This window comes from Lipotes vexillifer, unplaced genomic scaffold (genome assembly GCF_000442215.2).
Source record: "Lipotes vexillifer unplaced genomic scaffold, Lipotes_vexillifer_v1.1 scaffold382, whole genome shotgun sequence".
Classification (NCBI taxonomy): Eukaryota; Metazoa; Chordata; class Mammalia; order Artiodactyla; family Lipotidae; genus Lipotes; species Lipotes vexillifer.
In genome coordinates this window covers 5,138,413-5,144,318 of record NW_006780611.1, presented here as the reverse complement: position 1 = coordinate 5,144,318, position 5,906 = coordinate 5,138,413, and the positions used below count along the sequence as shown (strand labels likewise).

Sequence of the window (5,906 nt, the reverse complement as noted above, 5' to 3'; positions counted from 1 at the left end):
GTAGGGAAAATTAAGACATTTCCAGGTAAATAAAACTGGAGAGAATTCATCACTAGCAGACCGGCCCTACAAAAAATAATAAAGAGAGGTCCTTCAGACTAAAATGAAAGGACGTTAGGCAGTAACTGGAATTCATGTGAAAGATAAAGAGCCCCAGTAAAGATACCAAGATAGGTAAATAAAAAAGACAGTATAAGTGTATTTTTGTTTGTAACTCCATTTTCTCTTGTATTATTTAAAAGACAACTGTGTCAGGCAACAATTACAAATCTATACTCATGAGCATACAATATATTTAAAATGTGGGGACTTCCCTGGTGGCACAGTGGTTAAGAATCCACCTGCCAATGCAGGGGACACGGGTTTGAGCTCTGGTCCGGGAAGACATCACATGCCGTGGAGCAACTAAGCCTGTGCACCACAACTACTGAGCCCACGTGCTACAACTACTGAAGCTCACGTGCCTAGAGCCTGTGCTCCACAACAAGAGAAGCCACCATAATGAGACGCCCATGCACTGCACTGAAGAGTAGCCCCCACTCACTGCAGCTAGAGAAAGCCCACACGCAGCAATGAAGACCCAACACAGCCAAAAATAAATAAAATAAAATAAATAAATTTTTAAAAATGTAATTTGCCTGACAATAATAGCACAAAGGGGGTAAGGAGGAGATGGAGCTATTTAGAAGTAAAGTTTTCTAAACGGTTGAAATTAAGTTGGTATTAATCCAAACTAGATTTTTGTAAGTTAGGATGTTAATTGTAATCCTCAGGGCAACCCTTAAGAATATAATTCAAAAAATATGTGAAAAAAATGACAAGGGAATTAAAATAGTACGGTAGCAAATCTCTATTTTATATGAAAGAAGGCAGTAATGGAGGAATAGAGGAACAAAAAAAAATAGGACATATGGAAAACAAATAACAGAATGGCAGATGTAAATCCTACATTATCAATAATACATTAAAGGTAAATGGATTGCACATTCCACTTGAAAGGTCGAGATTGGCAAAATGGATTTTTTAAAAGACCCAATTTGATGCTATCCACAAGAGGCACACTTTAGATTCAAAGGCACAAGTAAGTTGAACAAAAGAATGAAAAATGATATACCACTCAAACTAACAGAGCACTGGAATGGCTACACTAATATCAGACAGAACAGACCTCAAGACAAAAATTGTTACTAGAGAAAAAGGATATTTTGTAATGATAAAAGGATCTATTCATCAAGACAACAATTATGAACATATATGCACTTGACAACAGAGCCTTCAATTTCAATATTTATCTACAAATCTATGGTAATCAAGAATGTATGATCTGGCATAGTTGAATGGAATAGAATTGAAAGACTAGAAATAAATCCTAACATTTAGTCAATTTATTTGAAATAGGGTGCCAAAACAATTTAATGACCAAAGAATAGTCTTTTCTGAGACTGGATATCCATAGCAAAGAATGAAGTTAGACCTCCTACCTCACACCCTATACAAAAATTAACTCAAATGGATCAAAGACCTAAATGTAAGAGCTGAAACTATAGAACTCTTAGAGGAAAACCTAGGGATTTTCTTTGTGAGCTTAGATTGGACAACAGTTTCTTTGATATGACACCAAAGTACAAGTGACAAAAGAAAAAAACAGGTAAATTGAATTTCACCAAAATTTAAAACTTTTTGTTTCAAAGGACACTGGCGAAAAAGTAAAAAGATAACCCACAGAATGGGAGAAAATATTTGCAAATCATATATCTGATAAGGGTTTAATACCCCAAATATATAAAGAATTCTTACAGCTCAATAATAAGAAAGACAAATAACCCAAGTTTTTTAAATGGGCAAAGTATTTGAATAGACTTTTCTCTCAAGAAGATACACAAAGGGCACATAAGCACATGAAAATATACTAAACATCATTAGCCTTTAGGAGAATGCTAATCACAACCATAATGAGATATCACTTCACATTCCCCAGTATTGCTATAATCTAAAAGACAGACAGTAACAAATGTTGGTGAAGATGCAGAAAAACTGGGACTCTTATACATAGCTGGTGGGAATGTAAAACGGTGCAGCTACTGTAAAACCGTTTAACAGTTTCTCAAAGAGCTAAACATAGAGTTTCTATACAACCCAGCAATTCCACTCCTAGGCATATGCCCAAGATAACTGAAAACGCGTGTCTACATGAACATTTGTACATGGATGTTCACGGAAGCATTACTCATAATAGAAAAAGAAAGGAACCAACCTGCATGTTCACCAATTGATGAATGGATCAACAAAATGTGGTATCACAGTACAATGGAATATTAATCAGCCATAAAAAGGAGTGAAACACTTGTCCCTCAGTGCCACGGGGGACTGGTAACAGGACCCCCCATGGGTACCAAAATCTGTGGGTGCTCAAGTCCCTTATATAAAATCGCACAGTATTTGCATATAACCTATACACATCCTCCTATATACTTTAAATCATCTCTAGATTCTTATAACACCTAATACAATGTAAATGTTAAATAAATAGTGATAAATACAGTGTAAACACTACCTAAATAGTTGCCATGCACAGACAATTCAAGTTTTGTTTTTTGGAACTTTCTGGAATTTTTTCAAATATTTTTGATCCACAGTTGGTTGAGTCCACAAATGCAGAACCCACGAACACAGAGGGCTGACTGTACTGGTGTGTGCTACCACATGGATGAGCCTTGAAGGCACTATGCTAATTGGAAGAAGTGAGACACAAGGGCTACATATTGTATGATTTTATTTATATGAAATGCCCTCTGTAGGCAAACCCATAGAGACAGAAAGCAGGGTCCTGGTTTCCAGGCTCTGGGGAGAAGGAAGAAAGGGAGAGTGACTGCTGAAGGGGACAGGGCTTCTTTTTGGGGTGATGAAAATATTCCAGAGTTAGTGTTGATGGTGGCACAACATTGTGAATATACTAAAACCCACTAAACTGTGTACTTTTTAAGAGGGAATTTTTTAGTATGCGAATTATATCTTTAAAAAAAAATCAACTGCCATTCATGATCAAAAGTCACAGAAGAATGAACACAGAGGGGAACTTCCCCAACTTGATAGGGAGTTTCTACAAAAACCCAATAGCTAACTTTATACTTAATGGTCAAGACTGAGTGCTTTTCTCCCAAGAATGGGAACAAGGCCAGGACGTTCCCTCTCACTATTTTCATTCAACATAGTGCTGGGAATTCTAGCCAGAGCAATGAGGAAAGGGAAAAAAGGAAATAAAAGACATTCAGATTGGAAAGGAAGAAATAAAACTGTCCTTACTTGCAGTTGGCCTGATTGTCTACGTAGAAAATCCCAAAGCATTGACCAAAAACAACAATAATAACTTCCTAGAACAATAAGTGAATTCAGCAAGGTCACAAGATACAGGTGAGTATACAGGAATCAATTTTATTTGTATATGCTAACAATGGACACAAGGTCAGCGAAATTTAAAATACAATACCATATACAATCACTCAAAAATACATAGATGTATATCTAACAAAATTTGTACAGGATTTGTATGCAGAAAACAATAAAACACTGATCAAACTAAATTTTATTAAATTAAATTAAAAATTAAATTTTAAATTTTTAAAGATTTAAATAGAGAAAGAGATGCACTGTGAAATAGTTTGGAAGAATTAACACAATAAAGATGTCAATTCTCCCCAAATTGATATGCAGGTTTAACGCAGTGTCTATCAAAGCCCAAGCAAGATTTTTTTTTTTTTTGGCGGTGGGGGGGGGGGGTGCTGGGCCTTGCCATTTTATTAATACCAAAGATCCCAGGCTCTGCTGGGACTTCCTGGGGGTCTGACATCAGGCAGCCTCTGCCTTTGAGATGGGGTAGCTCAACAGGTACAGCGCTAGAGCCGGCTCAGTTCTGGGTTCTTAGCCTCAGTCCAGGGTGGGCAGCTGCTTTTCCGAGTCACAGCTGGTCAAGCACAGGTTGTAGAAAGATTTGGAGTCAAAGGCTAAGCTTACCTCTCGCCAGCCCACCCACTGTAGTTCACTGGGGTTTTTCGGATCACCTCAGCAGTGAGGGTCCGATACCAGGACGTAGGCTTCTGTGCCTGGGCCCAGCAACGCCTTTGACTGGGCATCCGCATCCCCTCCAACCATTACAGTGCCCCCCGGCCCCTGCCAAGTGGGAATAGAGCCTCTCCAGTTCCCCCTGAAGCGCTGCTCCACGGGGCACGTGACATGGGCGCCCTTGGGGGCCCCCCCGAAGTGGTCAAGGCAGAGGCTGGCCTCTACACAGCCGATCCATCCCCGAGAGCCCCGGAGCCCGGGGGGCTTGTCGCCCATGTCCTCCAGGGCCGCCGGCACTGCAGCCAGTTCGGGTACGCCCGCCGGCCGGCCCTCTGGCCACGAGCACAGCGTTTGCAGAGTGTGGTAGCCGCGGCCCCAGCCCCGGTCGTCCACGCCGTCGCAGCCGTAATGGTAGTAAATGTAATGGCCCGAGAGGAGGGCCAGGCCCAGGTGGACATCCTTCAGCGGCTCCAGGGCGGTGGGCGGGAGTGGCGGTAGCCGGGCCGGGCAGATGCGTCCTCCAGGCGGCGCGGGGCGAACTCCAGGGAGGACTCTGGGCTCTAGCGCTTCCTCTCGGCCCCGAGTCTTGGGCGAACTGCGGGCAGGCGAACGGGCCCTGGGGTCGCTCTCGCCCGACCCCAGGCGCGCCCCTCGGCGATGAGCCAAGATTTTTTGTAGATATACAGAAGATTATTCTAAAATATATATGGAAAGGCAAAGGAACTAGCTAAAGGAAATAGCTAAAACAATTTCGAAAAAGAATAATGAAGTGAGATCTATCAGTCTGCCTGATTCAAGACTTGTAATATAGCTACAGTAATTAAGACTGTATTATATTGGTGGAGGGATAGACATATAGATCAATGGAACAGAATAGAGAACCCGGAAATAGACCCATACAAATATATCCAACTGATTTTTGACAAAGATGCAAAAGCAACCCCTTGGAGGAAAGATAGCTTTTTCAACAAACAGTGTTGGAGTAACTGAACATTCACAGGTTTAAAAAAAAAAAACAAAAAAACTTAATCTTTCTCACATCTTCTGCAAAAATTATCTCAAAATGGATCACAGACTTAAATGTAAAATATAAAACTTTAAATAGATAAAATCTTTGCAGTGTAGGGCTAGACAAAGAAATGTTAGGTTTGACACCAAAAGCATGATCCATAAAAGGAAAAATTGATAAATTGGACTCCATTACAATTTAAAACTTTTGCTCTGTGAAGAACTCTGTTAAGAGTATGAAAATACAAACCAGAGATTGTGAGAAAATGGCCTGCGAAAGACTGGTATCCAAAACATAAAAAAATCCCAAAACTCAACAGTTGGGTTTCCCTGGTGGCGCAGTGGTTGAGAGCCCGCCTGCCGATGCAGGGGACACGGGTTCGTGCCCCGGTCCGGGAAGATCCCACGTGCCGCGGAGCGGCTGGGCCCGTGAGCCACGGCCGCTGGGGCTGCGCGTCCCGAGCCTGTGCTCCGCAACGGGAGAGGCCCCAGAAGTGAGAGACCCGTGTACCGCAAAAAAAAAAAAACTCAACAGTAAAACAACAAACAGCCCAATTAGATAATGGACCGGATATGTGATGAAGAGACCTTTCACCCAAGAGGCTATACAGATGGCAAATAAACACATGAAAAAATGTTTACCATCATTAGCCATTAGGGAAATGAAAATTAAAACCATAAAGAGATACCATTACACACATATGAGAATGGCTAAAATAAAAAATAGTAACAACACCAAATGTCAGTGAGGATGCAGACAACCTGGATACATTGCCGATGGGAATGCAAATCTGCCCAGCCACTCTGAAAAAGAGTGTGACAACTTCTTTTCAAAACTA

The 5,906-nt window shown here is 41.2% G+C and overlaps 1 pseudogene; it reads right to left on the bottom strand.

Annotated features, from left to right (window-relative positions):
- Positions 1 to 3,924: 3,924 nt before the first annotated feature.
- Positions 3,925 to 4,335, bottom strand: LOC103087547 (inactive Ufm1-specific protease 1 pseudogene; annotated as a pseudogene).
- Positions 4,336 to 5,906: the final 1,571 nt, after the last annotated feature.